Source organism: Leucopleurus acutus, assembly GCF_964270905.1.
Source record: "Leucopleurus acutus genome assembly, chromosome: 1".
In the NCBI taxonomy this organism is placed as follows: Eukaryota; Metazoa; Chordata; class Mammalia; order Artiodactyla; family Delphinidae; genus Leucopleurus; species Leucopleurus acutus.
The window spans coordinates 115,105,564-115,129,277 of record NC_139142.1 but is presented as its reverse complement, the minus strand read 5'-3'; positions in this window follow the sequence as shown (position 1 = coordinate 115,129,277).

Genomic DNA, 23,714 nt, shown 5'->3' with positions numbered 1-23,714 from the left:
GAACGGGGACTGTGGAGGGTGCAGGTCAGGGCACGACGGAGGTGGAGGGTTCGAGGACGTGTCGGGGGACGGGGACTGTGGAGGGTGCAGGGTAGGGCACGACAACGGGACAGGCTTACGGTCCAGGTTACGGATAAGGCTTAGTGTGAGGGTGAGGGTGAGGGTTAGTGTACGGTCGGTGAAGGGTTCTGGTTAGGGACGAGATATGGTTTCGGGTCCAGGTACGGGTACGACAACGAGGTAGGCTTCGAGTACTTGTACTTGCTAGGGTACGGGTACGGGAATGGGTACGCCTGCTTCAGGGTACGTGTTAGGGTACAGATGCGTGTTCGTGTCTGGGTTAGCGTAAGGTTGAGGGTTCTGCTTAGGATTAGGGAACAGGGACGGTTCAGTGGACAGTTTAGGGTCCAACAAGGGATTTGGGCTAGGGTACGGGTTAGGGTCTGGGGTAGTATTAAGCCTATTGGTTAGGGTAAGGACTAGGGTTAGCGTTAGGGTACGAAAACGGATTATGGTGAGGGTAAGTGTTAGTGGAGGGTTTCGGCTTAGGGGACGGGTTAGGATGTGCATTAGGGTTAGGGTCCGACAATGTGTTAGGTGTAGGGTACTGTTAGACTACGGGTTACTGTTAGTGTACGAATTCGTATTAGGGTACGTGTTAGTGGACGGGTTCGGAGTATGTGACATGTTAGGGTAAGGGTTAGGGAACGGGTATGGGGTAGGGTCCGGTTTCGGGTACGACAATGGGTTAGGATGAGGGGACGTTTTAGGCTACGGGTTAGTGTTAGTGTGTGGGTTAGTATGAGGGTTACGGTTAGGGAATGGGTACGGTTGAAGGTACAGATTAGGATCCAAGTTAGGGTAAGGGTTAGGGGATGGGTTAGTGTGAGTGTACGGGTTAGGAGTAGGGTATGGTTCGGGGAAGGGGAAGGGTTACAGTTAGGGGACGTATTAGGGTACGGGTTCGGGATCAGGCTTGCTTTAGGGTACTGTTGGGTACGAATTAGGATTAGGGTAAGGGTTCTGCTTAGGGTTATGTTACGGGTATGGGGTAGGGTCCGGTTTAGAGTACGACAATGGGTTAGGCTTACGTTGCGTTTTAGGTTACGGGTTCGGGTAGGGTTGAGGGTCCAGCTCAGGGTATGACAACGGGTTAGGGGACGTGTTTGTTTGTTTGTTAGGGGACGGCTTAGTGTTAGTGTACGGGATAGGATGAGAGTAGGGGTTAGCGTAAGGTTTGGGCGGGGGGGCGGCCCTTTGCTGAACATGCACAGAACACATTGCAATAACACTTTGGGCCTCGTGTTCTCTTCCAGGTGTTTGACCAGAGTGCACTTTCAACTGAAGCTAAAGAAGAAATGTCCAAACTGTATCCTAATGCCCGGAGGGCTCGCCTGAAAGCAGGAGGCGACTTCCCTTACCTGTGCAGCAGTGCAGACGTGAATCTCTATGTACAGGTAGGTCCTAGGCTGGATCCCAGAGCACTTTGCACACAGAATCTGGTTGGAAACAGAAAGGGTTTTCTGATTTTCTGGTCGTCGAGGAAGAGAGCTACAGAATTCTCTGTAGGAATGAAGCATTGACTTGATCAATTGCTCCACATTAGGAACTCACAGGAGAATTCAAGCATATGAGAGCCCCCTGAGGGACTCTATGCCCACTATCCCTTTTCTAAGAGCCACAGGCCTACACTCACACACTGAAGCAGCCGTTTGCTACGATGGGACCTTGGCTCCTGGACACCAGACTTACATGGAGTCAATCTGAATCCCACGAAGGGACTTCTCGGTCTACTTTTCATGCATTCAAACACACGCACCCAAACAACCTCTACTTCTTCGAATACCTGCCTAAATGGATATTAGAATAGTGGGGAGAAATGGTTGCTTTGCAATTTGGCAAGTAGTATCAAGAGCCTGGAAAAACCAGGACGGGTGAGTGTCGTTAGCGTACGTGTTCGGATTCCTGGACGGGTGACCGTGAGGCTTCGGGTAAGTGTGTGGGCTAGGGTGAGGGGGAGGGAACGGGGACGCTTTAGGGTCCAGGTCAGGGCACGACAGAGGTGGAGGGTTCGAGGACGTGTCGGGGGACGGGGACTGTGGAGGGTGCACGTCAGGGGACGACGGAAGTGGAGGGTTCGAGGACGTGTCACGGGACGCCTTAGGATTGGGAACGGGGACTGTGGAGGGTGCAGGTCAGGGCGCGACGGAGGTGGAGGGTTCGAGGACGTGTCACGGGACGCCTTAGGATTGGGAACGGGGACTGTGGAGGGTGCAGGTCAGGGCGCGACGGAGGTGGAGGGTTCGAGGACGTGTCACGGGACGCCTTAGGATTGGGAACGGGGACTGTGGAGGGTGCAGGTCAGGGCGCGACGGAGGTGGAGGGTTCGAGGACCTCTCACGGGACGCCTTAGGATTGGGAACGGGGACTGTGGAGGGTGCAGGTCTGGGCACCACAGAGCTGTAGGGTTCGAGGACGTGTCGGGGGACGGCTTAGGATAGGGAACGGGGACTGTGGAGGGTGCAGGTCAGGGCACGACGGACGTGGAGGGTTCGAGGACGTATCAGGGGACGGGGACTGTGGAGGGTGCAGGTCAGGGCACGACGGAGGTGGAGGGTTCGAGGACGTGTCGGGGGACGGGTTAGGATTGGGAACGGGGACTGTGGAGGGTGCAGGTCAGGGCACGACGGAGGTGGAGGGTTCGAGGACGTGTCGGGGGACGGGGACTGTGGAGGGTGCAGGGTAGGGCACGACAACGGGACAGGCTTACGGTCCAGGTTACGGATAAGGCTTAGTGTGAGGGTGAGGGTGAGGGTTAGTGTACGGTCGGTGAAGGGTTCTGGTTAGGGACGAGATATGGTTTCGGGTCCAGGTACGGGTACGACAACGAGGTAGGCTTCGAGTACTTGTACTTGCTAGGGTACGGGTACGGGAATGGGTACGCCTGCTTCAGGGTACGTGTTAGGGTACAGATGCGTGTTCGTGTCTGGGTTAGCGTAAGGTTGAGGGTTCTGCTTAGGATTAGGGAACAGGGACGGTTCAGTGGACAGTTTAGGGTCCAACAAGGGATTTGGGCTAGGGTACGGGTTAGGGTCTGGGGTAGTATTAAGCCTATTGGTTAGGGTAAGGACTAGGGTTAGCGTTAGGGTACGAAAACGGATTATGGTGAGGGTAAGTGTTAGTGGAGGGTTTCGGCTTAGGGGACGGGTTAGGATGTGCATTAGGGTTAGGGTCCGACAATGTGTTAGGTGTAGGGTACTGTTAGACTACGGGTTACTGTTAGTGTACGAATTCGTATTAGGGTACGTGTTAGTGGACGGGTTCGGAGTATGTGACATGTTAGGGTAAGGGTTAGGGAACGGGTATGGGGTAGGGTCCGGTTTCGGGTACGACAATGGGTTAGGATGAGGGGACGTTTTAGGCTACGGGTTAGTGTTAGTGTGTGGGTTAGTATGAGGGTTACGGTTAGGGAATGGGTACGGTTGAAGGTACAGATTAGGATCCAAGTTAGGGTAAGGGTTAGGGGATGGGTTAGTGTGAGTGTACGGGTTAGGAGTAGGGTATGGTTCGGGGAAGGGGAAGGGTTACAGTTAGGGGACGTATTAGGGTACGGGTTCGGGATCAGGCTTGCTTTAGGGTACTGTTGGGTACGAATTAGGATTAGGGTAAGGGTTCTGCTTAGGGTTATGTTACGGGTATGGGGTAGGGTCCGGTTTAGAGTACGACAATGGGTTAGGCTTACGTTGCGTTTTAGGTTACGGGTTCGGGTAGGGTTGAGGGTCCAGCTCAGGGTATGACAACGGGTTAGGGGACGTGTTTGTTTGTTTGTTAGGGGACGGCTTAGTGTTAGTGTACGGGATAGGATGAGAGTAGGGGTTAGCGTAAGGTTTGGGCGGGGGGGCGGCCCTTTGCTGAACATGCACAGAACACATTGCAATAACACTTTGGGCCTCGTGTTCTCTTCCAGGTGTTTGACCAGAGTGCACTTTCAACTGAAGCTAAAGAAGAAATGTCCAAACTGTATCCTAATGCCCGGAGGGCTCGCCTGAAAGCAGGAGGCGACTTCCCTTACCTGTGCAGCAGTGCAGACGTGAATCTCTATGTACAGGTAGGTCCTAGGCTGGATCCCAGAGCACTTTGCACACAGAATCTGGTTGGAAACAGAAAGGGTTTTCTGATTTTCTGGTCGTCGAGGAAGAGAGCTACAGAATTCTCTGTAGGAATGAAGCATTGACTTGATCAATTGCTCCACATTAGGAACTCACAGGAGAATTCAAGCATATGAGAGCCCCCTGAGGGACTCTATGCCCACTATCCCTTTTCTAAGAGCCACAGGCCTACACTCACACACTGAAGCAGCCGTTTGCTACGATGGGACCTTGGCTCCTGGACACCAGACTTACATGGAGTCAATCTGAATCCCACGAAGGGACTTCTCGGTCTACTTTTCATGCATTCAAACACACGCACCCAAACAACCTCTACTTCTTCGAATACCTGCCTAAATGGATATTAGAATAGTGGGGAGAAATGGTTGCTTTGCAATTTGGCAAGTAGTATCAAGAGCCTGGAAAAACCAGGACGGGTGAGTGTCGTTAGCGTACGTGTTCGGATTCCTGGACGGGTGACCGTGAGGCTTCGGGTAAGTGTGTGGGCTAGGGTGAGGGGGAGGGAACGGGGACGCTTTAGGGTCCAGGTCAGGGCACGACAGAGGTGGAGGGTTCGAGGACGTGTCGGGGGACGGGGACTGTGGAGGGTGCACGTCAGGGGACGACGGAAGTGGAGGGTTCGAGGACGTGTCACGGGACGCCTTAGGATTGGGAACGGGGACTGTGGAGGGTGCAGGTCAGGGCGCGACGGAGGTGGAGGGTTCGAGGACCTCTCACGGGACGCCTTAGGATTGGGAACGGGGACTGTGGAGGGTGCAGGTCAGGGCGCGACGGAGGTGGAGGGTTCGAGGACGTGTCACGGGACGCCTTAGGATTGGGAACGGGGACTGTGGAGGGTGCAGGTCAGGGCGCGACGGACGTGGAGGGTTCGAGGACGTATCAGGGGACGGGGACTGTGGAGGGTGCAGGTCAGGGCACGACGGAGGTGGAGGGTTCGAGGACGTGTCGGGGGACGGGTTAGGATTGGGAACGGGGACTGTGGAGGGTGCAGGTCAGGGCACGACGGAGGTGGAGGGTTCGAGGACGTGTCGGGGGACGGGGACTGTGGAGGGTGCAGGTCAGGGCACGACGGAGGTGGAGGGTTCGAGGACGTGTCGGGGGACGGGTTAGGATTGGGAACGGGGACTGTGGAGGGTGCAGGTCAGGGCACGACGGAGGTGGAGGGTTCGAGGACGTGTCGGGGGACGGGTTAGGATTGGGAACGGGGACTGTGGAGGGTGCAGGTCAGGGCACGACGGAGGTGGAGGGTTCGAGGACGTGTCGGGGGACGGGGACTGTGGAGGGTGCAGGGTAGGGCACGACAACGGGACAGGCTTACGGTCCAGGTTACGGATAAGGCTTAGTGTGAGGGTGAGGGTGAGGGTTAGTGTACGGTCGGTGAAGGGTTCTGGTTAGGGACGAGATATGGTTTCGGGTCCAGGTACGGGTACGACAACGAGGTAGGCTTCGAGTACTTGTACTTGCTAGGGTACGGGTACGGGAATGGGTACGCCTGCTTCAGGGTACGTGTTAGGGTACAGATGCGTGTTCGTGTCTGGGTTAGCGTAAGGTTGAGGGTTCTGCTTAGGATTAGGGAACAGGGACGGTTCAGTGGACAGTTTAGGGTCCAACAAGGGATTTGGGCTAGGGTACGGGTTAGGGTCTGGGGTAGTATTAAGCCTATTGGTTAGGGTAAGGACTAGGGTTAGCGTTAGGGTACGAAAACGGATTATGGTGAGGGTAAGTGTTAGTGGAGGGTTTCGGCTTAGGGGACGGGTTAGGATGTGCATTAGGGTTAGGGTCCGACAATGTGTTAGGTGTAGGGTACTGTTAGACTACGGGTTACTGTTAGTGTACGAATTCGTATTAGGGTACGTGTTAGTGGACGGGTTCGGAGTATGTGACATGTTAGGGTAAGGGTTAGGGAACGGGTATGGGGTAGGGTCCGGTTTCGGGTACGACAATGGGTTAGGATGAGGGGACGTTTTAGGCTACGGGTTAGTGTTAGTGTGTGGGTTAGTATGAGGGTTACGGTTAGGGAATGGGTACGGTTGAAGGTACAGATTAGGATCCAAGTTAGGGTAAGGGTTAGGGGATGGGTTAGTGTGAGTGTACGGGTTAGGAGTAGGGTATGGTTCGGGGAAGGGGAAGGGTTACAGTTAGGGGACGTATTAGGGTACGGGTTCGGGATCAGGCTTGCTTTAGGGTACTGTTGGGTACGAATTAGGATTAGGGTAAGGGTTCTGCTTAGGGTTATGTTACGGGTATGGGGTAGGGTCCGGTTTAGAGTACGACAATGGGTTAGGCTTACGTTGCGTTTTAGGTTACGGGTTCGGGTAGGGTTGAGGGTCCAGCTCAGGGTATGACAACGGGTTAGGGGACGTGTTTGTTTGTTTGTTAGGGGACGGCTTAGTGTTAGTGTACGGGATAGGATGAGAGTAGGGGTTAGCGTAAGGTTTGGGCGGGGGGGCGGCCCTTTGCTGAACATGCACAGAACACATTGCAATAACACTTTGGGCCTCGTGTTCTCTTCCAGGTGTTTGACCAGAGTGCACTTTCAACTGAAGCTAAAGAAGAAATGTCCAAACTGTATCCTAATGCCCGGAGGGCTCGCCTGAAAGCAGGAGGCGACTTCCCTTACCTGTGCAGCAGTGCAGACGTGAATCTCTATGTACAGGTAGGTCCTAGGCTGGATCCCAGAGCACTTTGCACACAGAATCTGGTTGGAAACAGAAAGGGTTTTCTGATTTTCTGGTCGTCGAGGAAGAGAGCTACAGAATTCTCTGTAGGAATGAAGCATTGACTTGATCAATTGCTCCACATTAGGAACTCACAGGAGAATTCAAGCATATGAGAGCCCCCTGAGGGACTCTATGCCCACTATCCCTTTTCTAAGAGCCACAGGCCTACACTCACACACTGAAGCAGCCGTTTGCTACGATGGGACCTTGGCTCCTGGACACCAGACTTACATGGAGTCAATCTGAATCCCACGAAGGGACTTCTCGGTCTACTTTTCATGCATTCAAACACACGCACCCAAACAACCTCTACTTCTTCGAATACCTGCCTAAATGGATATTAGAATAGTGGGGAGAAATGGTTGCTTTGCAATTTGGCAAGTAGTATCAAGAGCCTGGAAAAACCAGGACGGGTGAGTGTCGTTAGCGTACGTGTTCGGATTCCTGGACGGGTGACCGTGAGGCTTCGGGTAAGTGTGTGGGCTAGGGTGAGGGGGAGGGAACGGGGACGCTTTAGGGTCCAGGTCAGGGCACGACAGAGGTGGAGGGTTCGAGGACGTGTCGGGGGACGGGGACTGTGGAGGGTGCACGTCAGGGGACGACGGAAGTGGAGGGTTCGAGGACGTGTCACGGGACGCCTTAGGATTGGGAACGGGGACTGTGGAGGGTGCAGGTCAGGGCGCGACGGAGGTGGAGGGTTCGAGGACGTGTCACGGGACGCCTTAGGATTGGGAACGGGGACTGTGGAGGGTGCAGGTCAGGGCGCGACGGAGGTGGAGGGTTCGAGGACGTGTCACGGGACGCCTTAGGATTGGGAACGGGGACTGTGGAGGGTGCAGGTCAGGGCGCGACGGAGGTGGAGGGTTCGAGGACCTCTCACGGGACGCCTTAGGATTGGGAACGGGGACTGTGGAGGGTGCAGGTCTGGGCACCACAGAGCTGTAGGGTTCGAGGACGTGTCGGGGGACGGCTTAGGATAGGGAACGGGGACTGTGGAGGGTGCAGGTCAGGGCACGACGGACGTGGAGGGTTCGAGGACGTATCAGGGGACGGGGACTGTGGAGGGTGCAGGTCAGGGCACGACGGAGGTGGAGGGTTCGAGGACGTGTCGGGGGACGGGTTAGGATTGGGAACGGGGACTGTGGAGGGTGCAGGTCAGGGCACGACGGAGGTGGAGGGTTCGAGGACGTGTCGGGGGACGGGGACTGTGGAGGGTGCAGGGTAGGGCACGACAACGGGACAGGCTTACGGTCCAGGTTACGGATAAGGCTTAGTGTGAGGGTGAGGGTGAGGGTTAGTGTACGGTCGGTGAAGGGTTCTGGTTAGGGACGAGATATGGTTTCGGGTCCAGGTACGGGTACGACAACGAGGTAGGCTTCGAGTACTTGTACTTGCTAGGGTACGGGTACGGGAATGGGTACGCCTGCTTCAGGGTACGTGTTAGGGTACAGATGCGTGTTCGTGTCTGGGTTAGCGTAAGGTTGAGGGTTCTGCTTAGGATTAGGGAACAGGGACGGTTCAGTGGACAGTTTAGGGTCCAACAAGGGATTTGGGCTAGGGTACGGGTTAGGGTCTGGGGTAGTATTAAGCCTATTGGTTAGGGTAAGGACTAGGGTTAGCGTTAGGGTACGAAAACGGATTATGGTGAGGGTAAGTGTTAGTGGAGGGTTTCGGCTTAGGGGACGGGTTAGGATGTGCATTAGGGTTAGGGTCCGACAATGTGTTAGGTGTAGGGTACTGTTAGACTACGGGTTACTGTTAGTGTACGAATTCGTATTAGGGTACGTGTTAGTGGACGGGTTCGGAGTATGTGACATGTTAGGGTAAGGGTTAGGGAACGGGTATGGGGTAGGGTCCGGTTTCGGGTACGACAATGGGTTAGGATGAGGGGACGTTTTAGGCTACGGGTTAGTGTTAGTGTGTGGGTTAGTATGAGGGTTACGGTTAGGGAATGGGTACGGTTGAAGGTACAGATTAGGATCCAAGTTAGGGTAAGGGTTAGGGGATGGGTTAGTGTGAGTGTACGGGTTAGGAGTAGGGTATGGTTCGGGGAAGGGGAAGGGTTACAGTTAGGGGACGTATTAGGGTACGGGTTCGGGATCAGGCTTGCTTTAGGGTACTGTTGGGTACGAATTAGGATTAGGGTAAGGGTTCTGCTTAGGGTTATGTTACGGGTATGGGGTAGGGTCCGGTTTAGAGTACGACAATGGGTTAGGCTTACGTTGCGTTTTAGGTTACGGGTTCGGGTAGGGTTGAGGGTCCAGCTCAGGGTATGACAACGGGTTAGGGGACGTGTTTGTTTGTTTGTTAGGGGACGGCTTAGTGTTAGTGTACGGGATAGGATGAGAGTAGGGGTTAGCGTAAGGTTTGGGCGGGGGGGCGGCCCTTTGCTGAACATGCACAGAACACATTGCAATAACACTTTGGGCCTCGTGTTCTCTTCCAGGTGTTTGACCAGAGTGCACTTTCAACTGAAGCTAAAGAAGAAATGTCCAAACTGTATCCTAATGCCCGGAGGGCTCGCCTGAAAGCAGGAGGCGACTTCCCTTACCTGTGCAGCAGTGCAGACGTGAATCTCTATGTACAGGTAGGTCCTAGGCTGGATCCCAGAGCACTTTGCACACAGAATCTGGTTGGAAACAGAAAGGGTTTTCTGATTTTCTGGTCGTCGAGGAAGAGAGCTACAGAATTCTCTGTAGGAATGAAGCATTGACTTGATCAATTGCTCCACATTAGGAACTCACAGGAGAATTCAAGCATATGAGAGCCCCCTGAGGGACTCTATGCCCACTATCCCTTTTCTAAGAGCCACAGGCCTACACTCACACACTGAAGCAGCCGTTTGCTACGATGGGACCTTGGCTCCTGGACACCAGACTTACATGGAGTCAATCTGAATCCCACGAAGGGACTTCTCGGTCTACTTTTCATGCATTCAAACACACGCACCCAAACAACCTCTACTTCTTCGAATACCTGCCTAAATGGATATTAGAATAGTGGGGAGAAATGGTTGCTTTGCAATTTGGCAAGTAGTATCAAGAGCCTGGAAAAACCAGGACGGGTGAGTGTCGTTAGCGTACGTGTTCGGATTCCTGGACGGGTGACCGTGAGGCTTCGGGTAAGTGTGTGGGCTAGGGTGAGGGGGAGGGAACGGGGACGCTTTAGGGTCCAGGTCAGGGCACGACAGAGGTGGAGGGTTCGAGGACGTGTCGGGGGACGGGGACTGTGGAGGGTGCACGTCAGGGGACGACGGAAGTGGAGGGTTCGAGGACGTGTCACGGGACGCCTTAGGATTGGGAACGGGGACTGTGGAGGGTGCAGGTCAGGGCGCGACGGAGGTGGAGGGTTCGAGGACCTCTCACGGGACGCCTTAGGATTGGGAACGGGGACTGTGGAGGGTGCAGGTCAGGGCGCGACGGAGGTGGAGGGTTCGAGGACGTGTCACGGGACGCCTTAGGATTGGGAACGGGGACTGTGGAGGGTGCAGGTCAGGGCGCGACGGAGGTGGAGGGTTCGAGGACCTCTCACGGGACGCCTTAGGATTGGGAACGGGGACTGTGGAGGGTGCAGGTCTGGGCACCACAGAGCTGTAGGGTTCGAGGACGTGTCGGGGGACGGCTTAGGATAGGGAACGGGGACTGTGGAGGGTGCAGGTCAGGGCACGACGGAGGTGGAGGGTTCGAGGACGTGTCGGGGGACGGGTTAGGATTGGGAACGGGGACTGTGGAGGGTGCAGGTCAGGGCACGACGGAGGTGGAGGGTTCGAGGACGTGTCGGGGGACGGGTTAGGATTGGGAACGGGGACTGTGGAGGGTGCAGGTCAGGGCACGACGGAGGTGGAGGGTTCGAGGACGTGTCGGGGGACGGGGACTGTGGAGGGTGCAGGGTAGGGCACGACAACGGGACAGGCTTACGGTCCAGGTTACGGATAAGGCTTAGTGTGAGGGTGAGGGTGAGGGTTAGTGTACGGTCGGTGAAGGGTTCTGGTTAGGGACGAGATATGGTTTCGGGTCCAGGTACGGGTACGACAACGAGGTAGGCTTCGAGTACTTGTACTTGCTAGGGTACGGGTACGGGAATGGGTACGCCTGCTTCAGGGTACGTGTTAGGGTACAGATGCGTGTTCGTGTCTGGGTTAGCGTAAGGTTGAGGGTTCTGCTTAGGATTAGGGAACAGGGACGGTTCAGTGGACAGTTTAGGGTCCAACAAGGGATTTGGGCTAGGGTACGGGTTAGGGTCTGGGGTAGTATTAAGCCTATTGGTTAGGGTAAGGACTAGGGTTAGCGTTAGGGTACGAAAACGGATTATGGTGAGGGTAAGTGTTAGTGGAGGGTTTCGGCTTAGGGGACGGGTTAGGATGTGCATTAGGGTTAGGGTCCGACAATGTGTTAGGTGTAGGGTACTGTTAGACTACGGGTTACTGTTAGTGTACGAATTCGTATTAGGGTACGTGTTAGTGGACGGGTTCGGAGTATGTGACATGTTAGGGTAAGGGTTAGGGAACGGGTATGGGGTAGGGTCCGGTTTCGGGTACGACAATGGGTTAGGATGAGGGGACGTTTTAGGCTACGGGTTAGTGTTAGTGTGTGGGTTAGTATGAGGGTTACGGTTAGGGAATGGGTACGGTTGAAGGTACAGATTAGGATCCAAGTTAGGGTAAGGGTTAGGGGATGGGTTAGTGTGAGTGTACGGGTTAGGAGTAGGGTATGGTTCGGGGAAGGGGAAGGGTTACAGTTAGGGGACGTATTAGGGTACGGGTTCGGGATCAGGCTTGCTTTAGGGTACTGTTGGGTACGAATTAGGATTAGGGTAAGGGTTCTGCTTAGGGTTATGTTACGGGTATGGGGTAGGGTCCGGTTTAGAGTACGACAATGGGTTAGGCTTACGTTGCGTTTTAGGTTACGGGTTCGGGTAGGGTTGAGGGTCCAGCTCAGGGTATGACAACGGGTTAGGGGACGTGTTTGTTTGTTTGTTAGGGGACGGCTTAGTGTTAGTGTACGGGATAGGATGAGAGTAGGGGTTAGCGTAAGGTTTGGGCGGGGGGGCGGCCCTTTGCTGAACATGCACAGAACACATTGCAATAACACTTTGGGCCTCGTGTTCTCTTCCAGGTGTTTGACCAGAGTGCACTTTCAACTGAAGCTAAAGAAGAAATGTCCAAACTGTATCCTAATGCCCGGAGGGCTCGCCTGAAAGCAGGAGGCGACTTCCCTTACCTGTGCAGCAGTGCAGACGTGAATCTCTATGTACAGGTAGGTCCTAGGCTGGATCCCAGAGCACTTTGCACACAGAATCTGGTTGGAAACAGAAAGGGTTTTCTGATTTTCTGGTCGTCGAGGAAGAGAGCTACAGAATTCTCTGTAGGAATGAAGCATTGACTTGATCAATTGCTCCACATTAGGAACTCACAGGAGAATTCAAGCATATGAGAGCCCCCTGAGGGACTCTATGCCCACTATCCCTTTTCTAAGAGCCACAGGCCTACACTCACACACTGAAGCAGCCGTTTGCTACGATGGGACCTTGGCTCCTGGACACCAGACTTACATGGAGTCAATCTGAATCCCACGAAGGGACTTCTCGGTCTACTTTTCATGCATTCAAACACACGCACCCAAACAACCTCTACTTCTTCGAATACCTGCCTAAATGGATATTAGAATAGTGGGGAGAAATGGTTGCTTTGCAATTTGGCAAGTAGTATCAAGAGCCTGGAAAAACCAGGACGGGTGAGTGTCGTTAGCGTACGTGTTCGGATTCCTGGACGGGTGACCGTGAGGCTTCGGGTAAGTGTGTGGGCTAGGGTGAGGGGGAGGGAACGGGGACGCTTTAGGGTCCAGGTCAGGGCACGACAGAGGTGGAGGGTTCGAGGACGTGTCGGGGGACGGGGACTGTGGAGGGTGCACGTCAGGGGACGACGGAAGTGGAGGGTTCGAGGACGTGTCACGGGACGCCTTAGGATTGGGAACGGGGACTGTGGAGGGTGCAGGTCAGGGCGCGACGGAGGTGGAGGGTTCGAGGACCTCTCACGGGACGCCTTAGGATTGGGAACGGGGACTGTGGAGGGTGCAGGTCAGGGCGCGACGGAGGTGGAGGGTTCGAGGACGTGTCACGGGACGCCTTAGGATTGGGAACGGGGACTGTGGAGGGTGCAGGTCAGGGCGCGACGGACGTGGAGGGTTCGAGGACGTATCAGGGGACGGGGACTGTGGAGGGTGCAGGTCAGGGCACGACGGAGGTGGAGGGTTCGAGGACGTGTCGGGGGACGGGTTAGGATTGGGAACGGGGACTGTGGAGGGTGCAGGTCAGGGCACGACGGAGGTGGAGGGTTCGAGGACGTGTCGGGGGACGGGGACTGTGGAGGGTGCAGGGTAGGGCACGACAACGGGACAGGCTTACGGTCCAGGTTACGGATAAGGCTTAGTGTGAGGGTGAGGGTGAGGGTTAGTGTACGGTCGGTGAAGGGTTCTGGTTAGGGACGAGATATGGTTTCGGGTCCAGGTACGGGTACGACAACGAGGTAGGCTTCGAGTACTTGTACTTGCTAGGGTACGGGTACGGGAATGGGTACGCCTGCTTCAGGGTACGTGTTAGGGTACAGATGCGTGTTCGTGTCTGGGTTAGCGTAAGGTTGAGGGTTCTGCTTAGGATTAGGGAACAGGGACGGTTCAGTGGACAGTTTAGGGTCCAACAAGGGATTTGGGCTAGGGTACGGGTTAGGGTCTGGGGTAGTATTAAGCCTATTGGTTAGGGTAAGGACTAGGGTTAGCGTTAGGGTACGAAAACGGATTATGGTGAGGGTAAGTGTTAGTGGAGGGTTTCGGCTTAGGGGACGGGTTAGGATGTGCATTAGGGTTAGGGTCCGACAATGTGTTAGGTGTAGGGTACTGTTAGACTACGGGTTACTGTTAGTGTACGAATTCGTATTAGGGTACGTGTTAGTGGACGGGTTCGGAGTATGTGACATGTTAGGGTAAGGGTTAGGGAACGGGTATGGGGTAGGGTCCGGTTTCGGGTACGACAATGGGTTAGGATGAGGGGACGTTTTAGGCTACGGGTTAGTGTTAGTGTGTGGGTTAGTATGAGGGTTACGGTTAGGGAATGGGTACGGTTGAAGGTACAGATTAGGATCCAAGTTAGGGTAAGGGTTAGGGGATGGGTTAGTGTGAGTGTACGGGTTAGGAGTAGGGTATGGTTCGGGGAAGGGGAAGGGTTACAGTTAGGGGACGTATTAGGGTACGGGTTCGGGATCAGGCTTGCTTTAGGGTACTGTTGGGTACGAATTAGGATTAGGGTAAGGGTTCTGCTTAGGGTTATGTTACGGGTATGGGGTAGGGTCCGGTTTAGAGTACGACAATGGGTTAGGCTTACGTTGCGTTTTAGGTTACGGGTTCGGGTAGGGTTGAGGGTCCAGCTCAGGGTATGACAACGGGTTAGGGGACGTGTTTGTTTGTTTGTTAGGGGACGGCTTAGTGTTAGTGTACGGGATAGGATGAGAGTAGGGGTTAGCGTAAGGTTTGGGCGGGGGGGCGGCCCTTTGCTGAACATGCACAGAACACATTGCAATAACACTTTGGGCCTCGTGTTCTCTTCCAGGTGTTTGACCAGAGTGCACTTTCAACTGAAGCTAAAGAAGAAATGTCCAAACTGTATCCTAATGCCCGGAGGGCTCGCCTGAAAGCAGGAGGCGACTTCCCTTACCTGTGCAGCAGTGCAGACGTGAATCTCTATGTACAGGTAGGTCCTAGGCTGGATCCCAGAGCACTTTGCACACAGAATCTGGTTGGAAACAGAAAGGGTTTTCTGATTTTCTGGTCGTCGAGGAAGAGAGCTACAGAATTCTCTGTAGGAATGAAGCATTGACTTGATCAATTGCTCCACATTAGGAACTCACAGGAGAATTCAAGCATATGAGAGCCCCCTGAGGGACTCTATGCCCACTATCCCTTTTCTAAGAGCCACAGGCCTACACTCACACACTGAAGCAGCCGTTTGCTACGATGGGACCTTGGCTCCTGGACACCAGACTTACATGGAGTCAATCTGAATCCCACGAAGGGACTTCTCGGTCTACTTTTCATGCATTCAAACACACGCACCCAAACAACCTCTACTTCTTCGAATACCTGCCTAAATGGATATTAGAATAGTGGGGAGAAATGGTTGCTTTGCAATTTGGCAAGTAGTATCAAGAGCCTGGAAAAACCAGGACGGGTGAGTGTCGTTAGCGTACGTGTTCGGATTCCTGGACGGGTGACCGTGAGGCTTCGGGTAAGTGTGTGGGCTAGGGTGAGGGGGAGGGAACGGGGACGCTTTAGGGTCCAGGTCAGGGCACGACAGAGGTGGAGGGTTCGAGGACGTGTCGGGGGACGGGGACTGTGGAGGGTGCACGTCAGGGGACGACGGAAGTGGAGGGTTCGAGGACGTGTCACGGGACGCCTTAGGATTGGGAACGGGGACTGTGGAGGGTGCAGGTCAGGGCGCGACGGAGGTGGAGGGTTCGAGGACCTCTCACGGGACGCCTTAGGATTGGGAACGGGGACTGTGGAGGGTGCAGGTCAGGGCGCGACGGAGGTGGAGGGTTCGAGGACGTGTCACGGGACGCCTTAGGATTGGGAACGGGGACTGTGGAGGGTGCAGGTCAGGGCGCGACGGAGGTGGAGGGTTCGAGGACCTCTCACGGGACGCCTTAGGATTGGGAACGGGGACTGTGGAGGGTGCAGGTCTGGGCACCACAGAGCTGTAGGGTTCGAGGACGTGTCGGGGGACGGCTTAGGATAGGGAACGGGGACTGTGGAGGGTGCAGGTCAGGGCACGACGGACGTGGAGGGTTCGAGGACGTATCAGGGGACGGGGACTGTGGAGGGTGCAGGTCAGGGCACGACGGAGGTGGAGGGTTCGAGGACGTGTCGGGGGACGGGTTAGGATTGGGAACGGGGACTGTGGAGGGTGCAGGTCAGGGCACGACGGAGGTGGAGGGTTCGAGGACGTGTCGGGGGACGGGTTAGGATTGGGAACGGGGACTGTGGAGGGTGCAGGGTAGGGCACGACAGGGTGAGGGTGAGGGTTAGTGTACGGTCGGTGAAGGGTTCTGGTTAGGGACGAGATATGGTTTCGGGTCCAGGTACGGGTACGACAACGAGGTAGGCTTCGAGTACTTGTACTTGCTAGGGTACGGGTACGGGAATGGGTACGCCTGCTTCAGGGTACGTGTTAGGGTACAGATGCGTGTTCGTGTCTGGGTTAGCGTAAGGTTGAGGGTTCTGCTTAGGATTAGGGAACAGGGACGGTTCAGTGGACAGTTTAGGGTCCAACAAGGGATTTGGGCTAGGGTACGGGTTAGGGTCTGGGGTAGTATTAAGCCTATTGGTTAGGGTAAGGACTAGGGTTAGCGTTAGGGTACGAAAACGGATTATGGTGAGGGTAAGTGTTAGTGGAGGGTTTCGGCTTAGGGGACGGGTTAGGATGTGCATTAGGGTTAGGGTCCGACAATGTGTTAGGTGTAGGGTACTGTTAGACTACGGGTTACTGTTAGTGTACGAATTCGTATTAGGGTACGTGTTAGTGGACGGGTTCGGAGTATGTGACATGTTAGGGTAAGGGTTAGGGAACGGGTATGGGGTAGGGTCCGGTTTCGGGTACGACAATGGGTTAGGATGAGGGGACGTTTTAGGCTACGGGTTAGTGTTAGTGTGTGGGTTAGTATGAGGGTTACGGTTAGGGAATGGGTACGGTTGAAGGTACAGATTAGGATCCAAGTTAGGGTAAGGGTTAGGGGATGGGTTAGTGTGAGTGTACGGGTTAGGAGTAGGGTATGGTTCGGGGAAGGGGAAGGGTTACAGTTAGGGGACGTATTAGGGTACGGGTTCGGGATCAGGCTTGCTTTAGGGTACTGTTGGGTACGAATTAGGATTAGGGTAAGGGTTCTGCTTAGGGTTATGTTACGGGTATGGGGTAGGGTCCGGTTTAGAGTACGACAATGGGTTAGGCTTACGTTGCGTTTTAGGTTACGGGTTCGGGTAGGGTTGAGGGTCCAGCTCAGGGTATGACAACGGGTTAGGGGACGTGTTTGTTTGTTTGTTAGGGGACGGCTTAGTGTTAGTGTACGGGATAGGATGAGAGTAGGGGTTAGCGTAAGGTTTGGGCGGGGGGGCGGCCCTTTGCTGAACATGCACAGAACACATTGCAATAACACTTTGGGCCTCGTGTTCTCTTCCAGGTGTTTGACCAGAGTGCACTTTCAACTGAAGCTAAAGAAGAAATGTCCAAACTGTATCCTAATGCCCGGAGGGCTCGCCTGAAAGCAGGAGGCGACTTCCCTTACCTGTGCAGCAGTGCAGACGTGAATCTCTATGTACAGGTAGGTCCTAGGCTGGATCCCAGAGCACTTTGCACACAGAATCTGGTTGGAAACAGAAAGGGTTTTCTGATTTTCTGGTCGTCGAGGAAGAGAGCTACAGAATTCTCTGTAGGAATGAAGCATTGACTTGATCAATTGCTCCACATTAGGAACTCACAGGAGAATTCAAGCATATGAGAGCCCCCTGAGGGACTCTATGCCCACTATCCCTTTTCTAAGAGCCACAGGCCTACACTCACACACTGAAGCAGCCGTTTGCTACGATGGGACCTTGGCTCCTGGACACCAGACTTACATGGAGTCAATCTGAATCCCACGAAGGGACTTCTCGGTCTACTTTTCATGCATTCAAACACACGCACCCAAACAACCTCTACTTCTTCGAATACCTGCCTAAATGGATATTAGAATAGTGGGGAGAAATGGTTGCTTTGCAATTTGGCAAGTAGTATCAAGAGCCTGGAAAAACCAGGACGGGTGAGTGTCGTTAGCGTACGTGTTCGGATTCCTGGACGGGTGACCGTGAGGCTTCGGGTAAGTGTGTGGGCTAGGGTGAGGGGGAGGGAACGGGGACGCTTTAGGGTCCAGGTCAGGGCACGACAGAGGTGGAGGGTTCGAGGACGTGTCGGGGGACGGGGACTGTGGAGGGTGCACGTCAGGGGACGACGGAAGTGGAGGGTTCGAGGACGTGTCACGGGACGCCTTAGGATTGGGAACGGGGACTGTGGAGGGTGCAGGTCAGGGCGCGACGGAGGTGGAGGGTTCGAGGACCTCTCACGGGACGCCTTAGGATTGGGAACGGGGACTGTGGAGGGTGCAGGTCAGGGCGCGACGGAGGTGGAGGGTTCGAGGACGTGTCACGGGACGCCTTAGGATTGGGAACGGGGACTGTGGAGGGTGCAGGTCAGGGCGCGACGGAGGTGGAGGGTTCGAGGACCTCTCACGGGACGCCTTAGGATTGGGAACGGGGACTGTGGAGGGTGCAGGTCTGGGCACCACAGAGCTGTAGGGTTCGAGGACGTGTCGGGGGACGGCTTAGGATAGGGAACGGGGACTGTGGAGGGTGCAGGTCAGGGCACGACGGACGTGGAGGGTTCGAGGACGTATCAGGGGACGGGGACTGTGGAGGGTGCAGGTCAGGGCACGACGGAGGTGGAGGGTTCGAGGACGTGTCGGGGGACGGGTTAGGATTGGGAACGGGGACTGTGGAGGGTGCAGGTCAGGGCACGACGGAGGTGGAGGGTTCGAGGACGTGTCGGGGGACGGGGACTGTGGAGGGTGCAGGGTAGGGCACGACAACGGGACAGGCTTACGGTCCAGGTTACGGATAAGGCTTAGTGTGAGGGTGAGGGTGAGGGTTAGTGTACGGTCGGTGAAGGGTTCTGGTTAGGGACGAGATATGGTTTCGGGTCCAGGTACGGGTACGACAACGAGGTAGGCTTCGAGTACTTGTACTTGCTAGGGTACGGGTACGGGAATGGGTACGCCTGCTTCAGGGTACGTGTTAGGGTACAGATGCGTGTTCGTGTCTGGGTTAGCGTAAGGTTGAGGGTTCTGCTTAGGATTAGGGAACAGGGACGGTTCAGTGGACAGTTTAGGGTCCAACAAGGGATTTGGGCTAGGGTACGGGTTAGGGTCTGGGGTAGTATTAAGCCTATTGGTTAGGGTAAGGACTAGGGTTAGCGTTAGGGTACGAAAACGGATTATGGTGAGGGTAAGTGTTAGTGGAGGGTTTCGGCTTAGGGGACGGGTTAGGATGTGCATTAGGGTTAGGGTCCGACAATGTGTTAGGTGTAGGGTACTGTTAGACTACGGGTTACTGTTAGTGTACGAATTCGTATTAGGGTACGTGTTAGTGGACGGGTTCGGAGTATGTGACATGTTAGGGTAAGGGTTAGGGAACGGGTATGGGGTAGGGTCCGGTTTCGGGTACGACAATGGGTTAGGATGAGGGGACGTTTTAGGCTACGGGTTAGTGTTAGTGTGTGGGTTAGTATGAGGGTTACGGTTAGGGAATGGGTACGGTTGAAGGTACAGATTAGGATCCAAGTTAGGGTAAGGGTTAGGGGATGGGTTAGTGTGAGTGTACGGGTTAGGAGTAGGGTATGGTTCGGGGAAGGGGAAGGGTTACAGTTAGGGGACGTATTAGGGTACGGGTTCGGGATCAGGCTTGCTTTAGGGTACTGTTGGGTACGAATTAGGATTAGGGTAAGGGTTCTGCTTAGGGTTATGTTACGGGTATGGGGTAGGGTCCGGTTTAGAGTACGACAATGGGTTAGGCTTACGTTGCGTTTTAGGTTACGGGTTCGGGTAGGGTTGAGGGTCCAGCTCAGGGTATGACAACGGGTTAGGGGACGTGTTTGTTTGTTTGTTAGGGGACGGCTTAGTGTTAGTGTACGGGATAGGATGAGAGTAGGGGTTAGCGTAAGGTTTGGGCGGGGGGGCGGCCCTTTGCTGAACATGCACAGAACACATTGCAATAACACTTTGGGCCTCGTGTTCTCTTCCAGGTGTTTGACCAGAGTGCACTTTCAACTGAAGCTAAAGAAGAAATGTCCAAACTGTATCCTAATGCCCGGAGGGCTCGCCTGAAAGCAGGAGGCGACTTCCCTTACCTGTGCAGCAGTGCAGACGTGAATCTCTATGTACAGGTAGGTCCTAGGCTGGATCCCAGAGCACTTTGCACACAGAATCTGGTTGGAAACAGAAAGGGTTTTCTGATTTTCTGGTCGTCGAGGAAGAGAGCTACAGAATTCTCTGTAGGAATGAAGCATTGACTTGATCAATTGCTCCACATTAGGAACTCACAGGAGAATTCAAGCATATGAGAGCCCCCTGAGGGACTCTATGCCCACTATCCCTTTTCTAAGAGCCACAGGCCTACACTCACACACTGAAGCAGCCGTTTGCTACGATGGGACCTTGGCTCCTGGACACCAGACTTACATGGAGTCAATCTGAATCCCACGAAGGGACTTCTCGGTCTACTTTTCATGCATTCAAACACACGCACCCAAACAACCTCTACTTCTTCGAATACCTGCCTAAATGGATATTAGAATAGTGGGGAGAAATGGTTGCTTTGCAATTTGGCAAGTAGTATCAAGAGCCTGGAAAAACCAGGACGGGTGAGTGTCGTTAGCGTACGTGTTCGGATTCCTGGACGGGTGACCGTGAGGCTTCGGGTAAGTGTGTGGGCTAGGGTGAGGGGGAGGGAACGGGGACGCTTTAGGGTCCAGGTCAGGGCACGACAGAGGTGGAGGGTTCGAGGACGTGTCGGGGGACGGGGACTGTGGAGGGTGCAGGTCAGGGCGCGACGGAGGTGGAGGGTTCGAGGACCTCTCACGGGACGCCTTAGGATTGGGAACGGGGACTGTGGAGGGTGCAGGTCAGGGCGCGACGGACGTGGAGGGTTCGAGGACGTGCATGTTTCAAAACGACAATTTAAAGAGGCATATTTTACGCACATTTTGTATTCTTTCCTTTTCTCTCTTTTTTTTGTTAAAAAAAGGGCAAGGAAACATGCTCAACATCAGGAATTAATAAAGCCATGCAAATCCAGTCTACAAAAACGTTCACCTCACAGCCGTCAGAATGATCACCAGCAAAAAAGTCTACAACTTATAAATGGTGAAGGGGCTTTAGAGAACTCTGTACCCCTCTAGCTGCTGGTGGGATGTCACCTGGTAACAGACAGTACTGAAAGCAGAATGGAGGTGTGTTTAAAGGTAAAAATTGAGCTACCATGTGATCCGGTAGGATCACTGATGGGCCTATCACCTGAGTAGACCAGAATCAAAGAGACACAGGCTGGCAATCCTGCACTGCAGCAACATGTACCATAGCCAAGACTTGGAAGAAACCAAAATGTCCATCAACAGAAAAATGCACCAGGAAGAAGTGGTCCGTGTACACAATGGAATATTAGCCATGGAAAAGCATGGAACAGTGCCATTGGCACCACCATAGAAGGATCTAGAGATAATCACCCAACTTGAAGTAAGAAAGAAACCAAAACACAGATATCCTATGACATCAATTATAGGTGTTACCTAAAAATTGATACCCATGAAATACTTTCCAAGAGAAGGACACTCATAGATTCAGAAAACCAAATTATGTTTAACCAAATGGAAAGGTGTAAGGAAGGTATGAATTAGGATATGGGGATTAACAGACATGTACTAATACACATGAAATATATAATCACCAAATACCTATGGAATACCAAGAGAGGTCTACTCAACATTCTGTAATAACCTACATGGGAAAGGATCCAAAGATGAATAGATCGATACATACATAAAATGAACCAGATTCTGTACACCTAGAACACACACAACATTTTTATCAAATTTACTCTGATACTAAATAAAAATTAAATTTAAAAAACAAACAAGGAGTAAGGAGATACAAGCTCTTGGGGGGTTGCCCTGGCACATTCCACCCTAATTTGCAGCCTACTAACAGGATTTCCAGGAAGGCTCTGTTGCTCAAAAACCCAGAGTTGGAAATGTAGAAATGCTGCCACCTTGTGGCCGTTTGCGGCAAGAGCGGCTTTAAACCCACTGCTAATGGTCACTTAACATTCACAGACTCAGGGCTGTAAAGGACACCTGCCCTCAAAAAATGTCCTGAGCTAGGGAATGACCAAAAATATTCAAGACATGCAAATGTTTAAAGGAGATAGTATGAAGAGATAAGTTTGCACACTCTTCTTCAAAAGAAAGGAAAATGGATAAAAGCTCAACATCAGGAATTATTAGACTCATGCAAATCTAATCTACAAAAACGTTTCAACTCACACACGTCAACTACCATCAGCAAAACGTCTACAAACAATACATGCTGAAAGGGTTTTAGAGAACTGTGTACTCTCTAGCTGCTGGTGAGATGTAAAGTGGTTACAGCCAATAATGAGAACAGAAAGGACCTCGTTTAAAAGTAAAAACTGGGGCTTCCCTGGTGGTGCAGTGGTTGAGAGTCCACCTTCCGATGCAGGGGACACGGGTTCGTGCCCCAGTCCGGGAAGATCCCACATGCCGCAGAGTGGCTAGGCCCGTGAGGCATAGCCGCTGAGCATGCACGTCCGGAGCCTGTGCTCCACAACGGGAAAGGCCGCAACAGTGAGAGGCCATCGTACCACACACACCAAAAAAAGAAATGTAAAACCGAGCCACCATTCCATCCAGCAGGCCCAATGTTGGGCCTCTCACCTGAGAAGACCAGAATCGAGAAGACAGAGGCTGCAACAGCTGCACTGCAGCCACTTCCACAATAGCCAAGATACGGAAGCAACCAAAATGTCCATCAACAGATGAATTGATAAAGAAGAAGTGGTCCATGTACACAATGGAATATTAACCTTGGAAAACCATGAAACACTGCTCTTTGAGACACCATAGATGAGCCTAGAGATCATCACAGAACGTGAGGTAAGTCGGAAAGCAAAATACATATCCTATGATATCACTTATAGGCGTTATCTGACAACTGACCCAAATGAACATATTTCCACAGAGAAAGACACTCACAGACTTAGAAAACAAATTATGCTTATCTAAAAGGAAAGGTGGAGGGAATGGATAAATTAAGACCAGGTTTACCATACGTGTACAAATGCGTATTAAATACATATGTCAAAAAGACCGGCCATATAGAAACGGAGGTCTACGGGACACTCTTCAACAATTTACATGGGAGGAGGATCTGCACATCTATATCTATATATCTATATCTATATCTATATATCTATATCTATACACATATACATATATATAAATATAATGTACAAATGAACCAGATTGTGTCACCTAGGACAAACAATATTCTAATCATTACCCTGATTTAAATAATTCAAACAACGAACAAGAAGTTAATGTGACATAAACTTATGGGGTATTTTCCTGGCACATTGCATTCTAATTTACAACCTGGTAACATGACTTCCAGAAAGGATCTGCTGCCCTAGTAACCGGATTTGGGGATGGAGAAATGCTGCAGACTTGTGGCCGTTTCCCACAACAGCAGCTTTAAAACCAGTGCTAAGGGTCACTAAATATTCACACTCATTGCAGCCCTGTAAATGACACCTACCCTCAAAAAACATCCTGGTATCGAAAATCGACCGAAAAAATCAAGAGGGCAACCTTCCAAGAAGACAATTTCAAGAGGTTTATTGTACTCACAGTTTTTTCCTGTTTTTGTTTAACAGAATAAAAAAAAGGTGTGGAAAAAAGCTGAACATTAGGAATTATTAAAGACATGCAAATCCAAATTACAAAAACCTATCAGCTCACACCAGTCAAAATAGTCATCAGCAAAAGTTCTGCAAACAATAAATGCTGAAGGGGTTGTGGAGAAATGCGTACCCTCGGTTCTAAGTGGGATGTGGTGAGAGCCACTAATGAAAACACAATGTTGCTGCCTCGAAAGGTAAACATTGAGCTACCATTCAATCAA